At 44.7% G+C, this 13,747-nt stretch overlaps 1 pseudogene; it reads right to left on the reverse strand.

Moving 5' to 3' along the window:
• Positions 1–10,234: 10,234 nt before the first annotated feature.
• Positions 10,235–10,352, reverse strand: LOC126191750 (5S ribosomal RNA; annotated as a pseudogene).
• Positions 10,353–13,747: the final 3,395 nt, after the last annotated feature.

A 13,747-nucleotide genomic window follows, 5' to 3' on the forward strand; every position in this document is an offset into this window, starting at 1 on the left:
CTCGTGGGCAATTGCCGTGTACACACTGAGACTAACGGTAGTCACATTGAGCAGTTACTGAGAACTACGTTGTTGTTATTCTGCGTACACTGTGTATGACCATAAGACAATAAATATGAATTTCCCACCATTGCTTCCCTATCTCCATATAATCGGTTGTGGAACCACTATCACCTATTTCAATTTGACCCAAAAGGCTTCAGACACCCTGTATATGGACTTCATTTGGTTTCCACAACTACACTGAAGAGACAAAAAAATTGGTACACTTGCCTAATTTCGTCTAGGGCCCCCACTAGTACGCTAAAGGGACGCAACACGACGTGATATGGACTCGGCTAATATCTGATGGGGTACTGGAGGGAGCTGCCAACATCAGTCTTGCAGGGCTGTCCATAAACCTGTAAGAGCACGATGGGTTGGAGATCTCTTCTGAACACACATTGCAAGGCATTCCGGATTTGCTCTATAATGTTCATGTCTGGGGAGCATGTTACCCAGTGGAAATATTTAAATTCAAAAGAGTGTTCCTGGAGCCAATCTGTAGCAATTATGCGGTGGGCTGTCACATTTCCCTGCTGGAATTTCCCAAGCCCCTCGGAATGCTCAATGGACATGGCTGGATGCAGGTGATCAGACTGGATGCTTACGTACGTGTCACCTGCAAGAGTCGTATCTAGACGTATCAGGGGTACCATATTACTCCAACTGCATACGCCCCACACCATTACAGAGCCTCCACCAGTTTGAATAGTCCCCTGATGACATGCAGGGTTCACGGATTCATGAGGTTGTCTCCATACCCGTACACGTCCATCCGCACGATACAAATTGAAGCGAGACTCGTTCGACCAGACAACATGTTTCCAGTCATCAACAGTCCAATGTCGGTGTTGACGTGACCAGGCGTGGCGTAAAGCTTTGAGTCGTGCAGTCATCGAGGACAGAAGAGTAGGATTTCGGCTCCGAAAGCCCATATCGATGATGTTTCTTTGAATGGTTCGCACGCTGACCCCTGTTGATGGAATCTGCAGCAATTTGCGGAATGGTTTCACTTCTGTCACGTTGAACGATTCTCTTCAGTCGTCATTGGTCCCTTTCTTGCACGATGTTCTTCTGGCCGCAGCGATGTCGGACGTTTGATGTTTTACCTGATTCCTAATGTTCACGGTACACTCGTGAAATGGTCGTACGGGAAAATCTCCACTTCATCGCTGCCTGAGAGATGCTGTGTCCCATCGCTCCCGCGCCGACTATAACACTACGTTCAGACTCACCTAAATCTTGATAACGTGTCGTCGTAGCAGCAGTGACCTATATAACAACTACCCCAGGCACTGGTCGTTTCCGACCACAGCGCCATATTCTGCCTGTTTGCGTATCTCTGTATTTGCATACGCTTGCCTATACCTGTTTCTTTGGGGCTTCAGTGTAGAAAGAGATCTCAAAGAAGGGTATGCAAGGTGAACAAATATATATATATATATATATATAGAACACTAACTCCTACTCTTTAATCTAATTTTGGGACTGGCAAAACGTCTATGACGTGACTCCCGCTTATTCGACGGGAACACCGTGGTTGATACTGATCAGAATCAATGTTGCCAGACTCGCACTGACAGAAAAGGGCTCTGCTGTTAAACATTCCCCTTCTGCCGAGCCGTGGTGCGTAGATCACCGAATTGAGTACTGTGAAGAGCAGTTTTGCAGCGGGGATCCGCTCACTGCTGTCGGCGGTCGTGCAGACGAACTGCATTACGTAGCTGAAAATTATGACTACACGGAGGACGCCAATGAGCGTCTGCAAACACGTAGGATCGAAGTAACTTCCGTACAATGCCGGACACGAATCAAGAGCTCTGCTTGCACATAAGCCAGGAGCAGAAATTTGTCTGAAGCGTGAGGTTATAAAAGAATCACTTCGTAATGTCTCAGTCTCCACAAAGAAGTGTAGTTTCGTATCTCTACTTACAGAGAAACGAAAGATTCTGTTTCCAGTGATAAAATCAACACTTTCGAATCTAATGGTGAGACCGTTCACTGACGCCTTGCCAGCAATGTCTCAACACGCTCTCCAGCGAAGTATGTCCTACCGGCATCTGCCAGAGAGTCTCTCGCCGCGGAGAGCCCAGTTTAGAGGAAATCTCGCCTCGTTAGCGTGGAATCTCCTTGCAGCCAATCACCGTCCCCGTTACAAACGGACTATCTCCCACTCTAGGTGTGACCAAGCTGTCGGCCAACCGCCTTCAGCTCATACTCAGTTCGGTAGAAACTTTAAGAACAAATTGTGACCCCTCCTCCGTCTACAATTCAGCCAACTAGATTTGTTTCTGTGTTTTTGGCGGGAATACGCCTTGGATTTTGGTGTGAGAACTTCTGCGACCGTTACCCTCCATCTGCGACACGCATTTCACGTGCATTCCTCGTGCTAAAAGTGGCTGGCCACTGTGCTTGTAAGGAGCTACCTCCGCGCTCTTATGTTTTCAACATCGTCTCGACCACATGTCCATCACGGAAAGGCCCTTTCCACTGGCCTCACGACGGGCCAGTAAACGCAACGCTTTCTCTTTACAGACCCATAAGACTGCCCTTCCTGCAGCCCTCGCTCCGCGTCGATCACAGGGACTGCGGTGAGCCACATTCACCCTGCTGTGAGAGACAATGAGAAATTACACTTGAAGCATACACCTCTAGAGGAATATCAGTTTGAGGCTACCAGATGTCAACAAATAAATGTTCAATAATTCGATAAACCCACCTAAAAATGCTATCCTACAACTAAGTAAATGAAATATGAGTTGTCAAAATTATTTATGTACGGTGAGAGAATCTTTCCGTTTGGAAAATCGTTTGGATTTGCAGGAAGTGACGCGTTTCGCCCTTTGGTGTAAAAATTAATGTGGAAAACCAACATTTGTCCATTAATGCCCACATATGGCAAAAACATAAAATTTTATACAGAACAATGGTTCTACCTTTTTTTTCCCTTATCTTTTAACTCCTTTTTTCGGTCTGTCATTATAAGTTTTACTGCTTGACAGGTTTTAAAAATGTTAACACTTTATATACATCTTTTTACCCACACTAATTTTGTGTTTTTGCACCTATTTTATTAATATTCTTGCACTAAATTCAATTTTAACAATTCAGTGCTTCACCTACTCTTTCTTCCCGCATATGTGATTTAGTTATGTAATCACTTTTTGTAAGCACGTTGCTTAGCCAACGCCATTAACTTTAAATGTCTGCTACTACGGTCGTATAATCTGGCCTCTACGGCTCTGTGTTTGTGTGGGCAGTTTCGAAAGGTGACGTATCCTGTTCCCTACCGCATTATCTCCTATTTGTCAGCTGCTATGTACGCTGGAATGCGGTTGGCTCCGTGTTCCGTAAGATTTCTTAGGTTTTGTTGGTTTGTCGTAATTTTCCTATCTAGCAGACACTGTTGTTATACCTGGCATTGTATTCCCGGTTCCAGGTTCCGTAGTGCTTTTATTCGTACCATGATCGCAGGGCGATTGATCCTTATAAAATTTCGTCATAAGTGAGTCATAAGTGCACGAATATTGGCTTTCCACGTTATTTTCTACGTAAGCTCACGTTATGGTTAATAGTAAAGACAGCACAGCGTGGAACTTTGCCTCTTTTGTGTTATTATATTAAGTCCATTTCCCCATTTTAGTCTGCATATGCTTCACCGTTGTCATTTTTCACCCTAGGGCAATATGATGATGCCCCAAAAGGGCGAAACGCGTCATTTTCTGTAAATAAAAAAAAATTTGCAACCGAGACTGTCTTATTTAAAAAACTTGATTTTCAGTTATGTTACGTATCCTAGATAACTGTCATGACGTCAGTGTAAGTATTGTTTTCAAATAAAAGTGTCCTTTCTGTTCATCTCACTGTGGATTTCTTTCAGTTATCTTCTGTACTATAATGTAGCCGTTTTGTTTGTGTATGTCCAAGCTACGTCGAGTTATGTTTATTGGCAGAGACGTATCATGAGTAAGCTCTTTCGTCCTTAAGTGTGTACACCCCTGTATAATGTTGCACGATTATGACTGAAAACTTTATAATTGCTATTAGACTGTATGTGTCAAGCATGATTTCTATATCGTTTTTTTTTTTTTATGACCCCTTCAGAATATTAACAGCAGCTGTGAAAGGTTCCCACAGAGAATTTTAGCAATATGTTGTAAAAGATAGTTTGATGCGGTGATAGTGTCGAGTACCTGAATTCTATTTCTGTACGACCACGTAATGTGGATAACCCCGCACACCGAAGCCGCTAAACGCCTGCAGTTTCACTTTGCCTTTACACAAGGCCATAGTTACGCTCCCGGCATCTCCCGGCCTGCAAGCGATCTTCCACCAGCTGGCGTATTGCTTGTGACGCCGATTGCGTCACGACGTCCAGAGAAAGCCAATCTGTCCGAGCAGTAATATAATCATTAACGGCGTAAGGTCCGGCTCAGACGAGTAAATTGCCGTATAACGATTCATTGTTCGATAATAAGCAGCTTGTCGCTGTGCCGATACGGCGCCGGATCGCCTTCTCCACTGGACCGTGACTTGTTGGGAGGTCTCTGGAATCGTCTGCGCCTTTTAATTGCCCACGGAGAGTATCATTTTATTGTATCCCTCAAGGCCCGAACTTTCTACCACAGTGGACCACTGTATAACATTCCTGTATACTCGTACCTTGTGGCTGAACAAGATTGTTTTCCATGGTAACCGTGTTCCCGAAAACGATTCGCTTCTACCTTGCCCACGGTTACAGCCGCGTGGACACTTGGTAAACCGGGTTCCGCAGCTGCTAGTAAATTACATTGAGCTCGACCCTGGATGGCGAGCGCTACAGCGACGAAGTATGGTGCTTGTGGAAGGGAAAGGAGTACCTTAACGAACATCACATCACCTACCAGAAGCATCTATGGCGGATGTACTCGCTTACGAAAACATTTCATTCTTCTCGGTTCGTATTAATCATAGATATTTTCAGAAATGTGTGATAATATTAAAAACAAATATAACGAATGCACTACGGAAGTGTTCAATACCGTATTTTATTCTAAAACAAGGCCTGTGACAATGGTTGTCGTACTTTATCGCAAGCAGGTAACAGTAGTGAATAAGACAGCTCTCATATCCCTTCTTCTGCTTAGTTATTGGAATGAAACTGATACTCCAAGTACTCCGCCAATTGGTTGTTTATATTAACGTGGTATTTAAATAAGGTAGAACAAACGCGGATGAGATCTGAGCCAAGTTACATGGGTCCTTAATAGAAAGAACAAATTAGCACTAACTACAAAAAGAATGTTGACTGGAATACTCTGTTTCAAATTCTAAAGGTGGCAGGGGTAAAATACAGGGAGCGAAGGGCTATTTACAATTTGTACAGAAACGAGATGGCAGTTATAAGAGCGAGGGACATGAAAGGGAAGCAGTGGTTGGGAAGGGAGTCAGACAGGGTTGTAGCCTCTCCCCGATGCTATTCAATCTGTATATTGAGCAAGCACTAAAGGAAACAAAAGAAAAATTTGGAGTAGGTATTAAAATCCGCAGAGAAGTAAAAACATTAAGGTTCGCCGATGACATTGTAATTCTGTCAGAGACAGCAAAGGACTTGGAAGAGCAGTTGAAAGGAATGGACAGTGTCTTGAAAGGAGGATATAAGATGAACATCAACAAAAGCAAAACGAGGATAATGGAATGTAGTCGAATTAACTCGGGTGATGCTGAGGGAATTATTTTAGGAAATGAGACTCTTAAAATAGTAAAGGAGGTTTGCTATTTGGGGAGCAAAATAACTGATGATGGTCGAAGTAGAGAGGATATAAAATGTAGACTGGCAATGGCAGGGAAAGCGTTTCTGAAGAAGAGAAATTTGTTAACATCGAGTGTAGATTTAAATGTCAGGAAGTCGTTTCTGAAACTATTTGTATGGAGTGTAGCCATGTATGGAAGTGAAACATGGACGATTAATAGTTTGGGCAAGAAGAGAATAGAAGCTTTCGAAATATGGTGCTATAGAAGAATGCTGAAGATTAAATGGTTAGGTCACATAACTAATGAAGAGGTATTGAATAGAATTGGGGAGAAGAGAAATTTGTGGCACAACTTGACTAGAAGAAGGGATCGGTTGGTAGGACATGTTCTGAGGCATCAAGAGATCACCAATTTAGTATTGGAGGGCAGCGTGGAGGGTAAAAATCGTAGAGGGAGACCAAGAGATGAATACACTAAGCAGATTCAGAAGGATGTAGGCTGCAGTACGTAATGGGAGGTGAAGCAGCTTGCACAGGATAGAGTAGCATGGGGAGCTGCATCAAACCAGTCTCAGGACCGAAGACCACAACAACAGCAACAACAACAACAACAAAACATTCTGAAGTTAGTGACTTCATGTAACCACAGATTTGCAATTAACTCGCAAACATCTTGTTTCACAACCTATGTTTACTGGAACGTTTTTGCGTCGATTATACTATGGTTTCTTTTGTAAACCCTCGTCGCCAGTTTTGTATAGGACTCGTCGTTATGGCTGCGGAGGCCGACTTGCCACTGTTACGGTAGGCCGAGTCTGTGAGTTTGTGATACGGCTTCTGGAGCAGTACACTGCTTAAATAATGTCTCTCTGCCTATGGCCTACGATTAGGTAACAGGATAGGAGAACGAAGGTTGTACAACAGTTCAACAATTAGAAGCAAAGACACACAAATGATTTAAAAGGTTTACTTATCTTTGTAACTTTTTGAATGATTAAGTCTGCAACACTTTATGTAATATAACACAAAAAATGCCCTAAATGGCTAAGTGCAAAAAATCGTAGGTGCACAGAAAATGCAGTTTACAACAACTGTGTGTTCACTTAAGAGTTCACTAACAACGCTCCCAGTCTAAGTCAGCCCTGGACGACGATCTATAACCAAGAGGGCTAGAGCTGCTCGTCTATCTTCCGAGTTGGATTCTGTCCGTTATCGTCTGATCATTGGCGGATTGTACTCGGCCGGCAATTGGCCGGGGCGAAGTCGACATCTTCATCTTGGTGCAGGGAGTGGCAACTGTCCCTTAACATAGACAAATGTAATGTATTGCGAATACATAGAAAGAAGGATCCTTTATTGTATGATTATATGATAGCGGAACAAACACTGGTAGCAGTTACTTCTGTAAAATATCTGGGAGGATGCGTTCGGAACGATTTGAAGTCGAATGATCATATAAAATTAATTGTTGGTAAAGAGGGTACCAGGTTGAGATTCATTGGGAGAGTGCTTACAAAATGTAGTCCATCAACAAAGGAGGTGGCTTACAAAACACTCGTTCGACCTATACTTGAGTATTGCTCATCAGTGTGGGATCCGTACCAGATCGGGTTGACGGAGGAGATAGAGAAGATCCAAAGAAGAGCGGCGCGTTTCGTCACAGGGTTGTTTGGTAACCGTGATAGCGTTACGGAGATGTTTAACAAACTCAAGTGGCAGACTCTGCAAGAGAGGCGCTCTGCATCGCGGTGTAGCTTGCTCGCCAGGTTTCGAGAGGGTGCGTTTCTGGATGAGGTATCGAATATATTGCTTCCCCCTACTTATACCTCCCGAGGAGATCACGAATGTAAAATTAGAGAGATTAGAGCGCGCACGGAGGCTTTCAGACAGTCGTTCTTCCCGCGAACCATACGCGACTGGAACAGGAAAGGGAGGTAATGACAGTGGCACGTAAAGTGCCCTCCGCCACACACCGTTGGGTGGCTTGCGGAGTATAAATGTAGATGTAGATCATCAGCGCCCCCCATGGTGCTGGTGGAACTCACCCAAGTGGCGAGTCTCTATGGTACTGGCGCCAGCTCGCAATCTTGCGTCTGTGGTGCTTTTACCCTGACTGTGTTTTGTTTGGACGACACAGCACTTTCATCTGTGCGAGTTATCGCTGTTAATCATGATACACCATAAATACGTAAGTATTATCATAAATGTGTGTATTTCAACCTCGTTTGACGCTGTCCCTTTCAAGTTCGTCACAAACAATTTTTCTACTTCTACGTGATCAGTGGGTACAACTACGTGTAAGTACTCAGTGTTTTTCCTATACTGGCAGTAGCTCAATTCTTAGTTCCTAATGCAAAGTGCCTTTAAAATGAGGACAAAGTTTTCCGCGATGCCATCGTTGCGTAAAACATTCTCGGACTTCTTGTCGTGCCAGCTCAGGGTAAAACCTCGAGCTTTCGACGAGTACCTCCATCGTCTTCGTCAGGAGCAACTGACTGCCAAAACTGCTTCTACAATGACCTTATGTACCCCAAAGAAGATCTCTGAATTGTCGGTAATTAAGGAGGAGGAGGATATTGGTGTTTAACGCCCCGTCAACAACGAGGTCATTAGAGACGGAGCGCAAGCTCGGGTGAGGGAAGGATGGGGAAGGAAATCGGCCATGCCCTTTCAAAGGAACCATCCCGGCATTTGCCTGAAGCGATTTAGGGAAATCACGGAAAACTTAGATCAGGATGGCCGGAGACGGGATTGAACCGTCGTCCTCCCGAATGCGAGTCCAGTGTGCTAACCACTGTCGGTAATTAAGTCACGCTTTAGTAGGTGATGTCAACGTCTGCGCTGGTGGCGCCATCACTGCCACCGTAGTGTAAACATTACGACGAAAATCTCTGTCTCTTCTCTGCATAGCCGGCCGCGGTGGCCGTGCGGTTCTAGGCACTTCAGTCCGGAACCGCGGGACTGCTACGGTCGCAGGTTCGAATCCTGCCTCGGGAATGGATGTGTGTGATGTCCTTAGGTTAGTTAGGTTTAAGTAGTTCTAAGTTCTAGGGGACTGATGACCTAAGATGTTAAGTCCCATAGTGCTCAGAGCCATTTTCTTCTCTGCATAGAGAGCTCGCTTCCACGCACCGCTAAGATATCCTCTGTCACGATTTGACTTTTTCTTACATATTCTTATTTCTACAGAAACTTTAATTACGGAATCTCATTATGTAGAAGACTGGACAAAACATCCGTTTCGTCAAACAGTAGTTTGTGTTTGTTTGCGAGTTTGTGCTCAGCAGCTGCAGATTTCTCTAGCTCTCGATTTTCAATACGCCACTGATTTTCTGCACGGCGATCGGAAACGGTGCGAATGGACTGACCGATGTAACTGCCGCCGCAGTTGCAATGTATGTTGTAAATCTCAGGAACCCTGAGGCCGAGACTGTCCTTAACAGGGCGTAGCATCTCCTTTATCTTGTTAGGGTGTCGGTAAATATGTCAGATACTTCATCTTCCGTATGTTTTCCTATTTTGATGAATGTAGTGCTGCAGAAGGAAAGTAATGCAATCGGTGGTTCATAACGTGAATGTTCAACATTTTCACGTTTCCATTTCTTGGAGAATGCTGATTTCATATCACGTGATCCATAGCCGTTCTTTCGGAACGCCTACTTCAGATGATTAATTTCGGAATCCAAGTGGTCCTCGTCAGACACAGTTTTTGCATCAGTGTATTCAAAGCTGCTTTCTAAGGATAGGGTACTGAAAACTCTGGGCGTTAAGATGTAAATCAATATGCGTCGGCTTGTGGAACACTAAGTAGAAAAGGCGTGCATCCGACGCTTCTTTCGTCAAACCATCTCAAAATGGCAGCCTTCTCTCTTTCTCAGTCTCGACGGTGAAATGGACGTTTTGGGTGCATACTGTTCATATGTTCAACAAAGCATTCAAAAACTTTTACGCCATGTGGCCAAACCATAAACGTGTCGTCAACGTAAGGATAACATGAACATGGACGAAGTGGAGCCAAATTTAATGCATGTACCTCAACATGTTCTACAAACAAGTTGGCAATTGATGGAGACAATGTAGGACCCACAACCATTACGTCCGTCATTTCATAAAATTTGCCGCTATACAACAAGTAGCGGGCAACTTTGTCGTTTCAGGAGGAAAATGCTCTGCCAACAGTTTCAGTGTGACCTCCACAGGAGTCTTTGTAAATGGTGAGGCCACATCCAGGCTGACTAAACTCTAAACTAGACTCCGTCCAAACAGGCCATGAAGGCCCAACGGTATCGACCGGCCGCCGTGTCATCCTCAGCCTACAGGTGTCACCAGATGCGGATACGGAGGGGCATGTGGTCAGCACGCCGCTCTGCCGTCTATATGTCACTTTACGAGACAGGAGCCGCTACTTCTCAATCAAGTAGCTCCTCAGTTTGCCTCACAAGGGCTGAGTGCACCTCACTTGCCAACAGCGCTCAGGAGACCGGATGGTCACCCATCCAAGTGCTAGCCCAGCACGAGAGTGCTTAACTTCGGTGATCTGACGGGAACCGGTGTTACCACTGCGGCAAGGCCGTTGGCTTGGACCAGCTCTAATTTATTTAAATTTCTCAATCAACAACTGAACGACTGAGAGTTTCTGATGCGATAAAACGAACCATGCAAAGCACTGTGAGTTTATTTTAGGGACCAGACCTTGTAATCTAATGAGAGAAGAGGAAGGAACTTGGTCATAGCTTAGTGAACGAGTCAGGAAGATCAATGGCTGGTAAGAGAGATGATTATCAGATTCAAGGAAAGAAAAGTGGTACACTAAATTAAGGTGAAACCGTGTATGGTCGATCAATTGAAGTGCTGGATACACCACCGTAAAACAACCATTGGCAGGTGTATCTAGAGCCCAGAAAAGAGTTGTGACTTGGGATACTGTTCAGTGGACAAGACATGATGCGGGACTAATAGCGTTTGTGGTTTCACTGAGTGAACATGTGCTTGGAGTGCACCAGATCCAGAGCTGGTTATCGTATTATATTCATTTCTAGGTATTCCTGCGTTTCAATCGCTTACCTTATTAAAACCATAGATCTTGAGCTACGTACTTTCACGGGTTATTTATGAAGCGGATAAAGTGTAAAGCATTTGAAGGAAGATTTACTTTGTTCGTCTGGGGTAATTAGAAACGGAAATGTTTTGTAAGATAATAGGTGAGTAATATGAAGTATGAGATTTAATTAGTTAAAATGATGGCCTAAGACATACGGGGTGGCAATTATTGAACTAAATTAAATAAAATCGTCATAAATTCTGAACGGTTTGAGCTAGAACTTTCAAACTGCACGGTTGACCGCGGGGCATGATAGGAATTAGTATGCGTATGCAAGGTTTGGCTTAGCGACGAAGCCCACATTCATTAGGATGCGTTCGTCAGTAAGCAAAATTGACGCATTTGGGGGACTGAGAATCAGCATTTAGTGATCGAGAAGTCTCTCCATCCTCAAATGGTCACTGTATGGTGTGAAAAGTCCAGTCTAGAAATAATGGGTGCGGTATTTCTTGATGGCACGATGACTGCCGAACAGTACGTGAAGGTTTTGGAAGATATCCAAAGCGACCCTAATTTCGACAAGATGTGGTTCATACAAGATGTATTAAAGACAAGGTGTACAGCAACAACCCCAAAACCAGTGCTGAACTGAAAACCTCCATTCAGGAGGTCATCGACAGCATCGATGTTCCGACACTTCAGCGGGTCATGCGGAATTTCGCTATTCGTCTGCGCCACATCATCGTCAATGATGGCAAGCATATCGAACATTTCACAACCTAAATCCGAATATCTGTAGTGATGTTTACATGTTGATTAATTTGCACACCGTAGTTTGTAACTAATTTAGGATTTTTTCATACAGTTCTATAATTGAGACTTCCTGGCAGATTAAAACTGCGTGCCCGACCGAGACTCGAACTCGGGACCTTTGCCTTTCGCGGGCAAGTGCTCTACCACCTGAGCTACCGAAGCACGACTCACGCCCGGTACTCTCAGCTTTACTTCTGCCAGTACCTCGTCTCCTACCTTCCAAACTTTACAGAAGCTCTCCTGCGAACCTTGCAGAACTAGCACTCCTGAAAGAAAGGATATTGCGGAGACATGGCTTAGCCACAGCCTGGGGGATGTTTCCAGAATGAGATTTTCACTCTGCAGCGGAGTGTGCGCTGATATGAAACTTCCTGGCAGATTAAAACTGTGTGCCCGACCGAGACTCGAACTCGGGACCTTTGCCTTTCGCGGGCAAGTGCTCTACCACCTGAGCTACCGAAGCACGACTCACGCCCGGTACTCACAGCTTTACTTCTGCCAGTACCTCGTCACACAGTTTTAATCTGCCAGGAAGTTTCATATCAGCGCACACTCCGCTGCAGAGTGAAAATCTCATTCCAGTTCTATAATTGTCACCATGCACATTACAGAAAGGAAAATAATCGAATATTAGTTTAGATATAGACTGAAGAGCCAAAGAAACTTGTACACCTGCCTAATATCGTGTACGACCTCCAAGATCACGCAGAAGTGCCACAACACGACGTGGCATGGGCTCTACTACTGTCTGAAGTAGTGCTGGAGGTATTTGACACCATGAATCCTGCGGGGCTGTCCATAAATCCGAAAGAAAGCGAGGGGTGTAGATCTCTTCTGAACAGCACGTTGCAAGGCAACACAGATATGCTCAATAATGTTCGTGTATGGGGAATTTGGTGGCAAGCGAAAATGTTTAACCTCATAAGAATGTTCTTGAAGCCACTCTGTAGCAATTCTGAACGTGTGGGTTGTCGCATTGCCCTGCTGGAATAGCCCAAGTACTTCGGAATGTACAATGGACATGAATGGACGCTGGTGATCATACAGGATGCTTACGTTCGTGTCACCTGTCAGAGTCGTATCTACACGTATCAGGGGTCCCATATCACTCCAACTGCACACGCACCACACCGTTACAGAGCCTCCACCAGCTGGAACATTCTCCTGCTGACATGCAGGGTCCATTGATTCATGATGTTATCTCCAAACCCGTAAACGTCCATCCTCTCGATACAATTTGAACCGAGACTTGTCCGACCAGGCAACATGTTTCCAGTCATCAACAGTAAATGTCGATGTTGGGCTAAGGCGAGGCGTAGCTTTGTGTAGGACAGTCATTAAGGGTACACAAGTGGTCCTTCGGCTCCGAAAGCCCATATCGATATTGTTTCGTTGAATGGTTCGCACGCTGACACTTGTTGATGACCCAGCACTGAAGTCTGCAGCAATCTGCAGAAGTGTTGCAATTGTGTCGCTCTGAACGATTATCTCCGGCCGTCGTCGATCCCGTTGTGGCAGAATCTTTTTCCGGCCGCAGCGGTGTCGGAGATTTGATTCCTGGTATTCACGGTACACCCGTGAAAAGTTTGTGCTGGAAAATCCCCACTTCATCTCTACCTCGTAGATGCTGTGTCCTGTCGTTCGTGCGCCGACTATAACACCACGTTAAAACTGACTTAAATCTTGATAACCTGCCATTGTAGCGGCAGTAATCGATCGAACAAGTGCGCCAGACGCTTGTTGTCCGATATAGGAGTTCGGCCTGTTTACATATCTCTGCGTTTGAATTCGCATCCCTATACGAGTTTCTTAGGCGCTTCAGTGTATATCCTCGGGATATACACTTTTACAGTTTACTTAGAATTTTTATAGGCAGTGTTTAGTTCATGAAAATAAGACAAAATAGTGGTCGAAACCGTTCAGCTTCCACTTTTTGTGGGTCGCGCAAGATGACTGTCAAACTGAGCATGATCGGTCTGGAAAAGTTCTAACGTGTTGTAAGTATCACGTAACGTCTTGGAGCAGTTCTGTCCATGCAGTAGAGAGGTTTGACTGTTCATATGACACTAAGAGGGTTGCCGGTAGTGTGATAATATCGTAGCTACTGGCAGTGTTTCTC

This window comes from Schistocerca nitens, chromosome 6, assembly GCF_023898315.1.
Source record: "Schistocerca nitens isolate TAMUIC-IGC-003100 chromosome 6, iqSchNite1.1, whole genome shotgun sequence".
NCBI lineage: Eukaryota > Metazoa > Arthropoda > Insecta > Orthoptera > Acrididae > Schistocerca > Schistocerca nitens.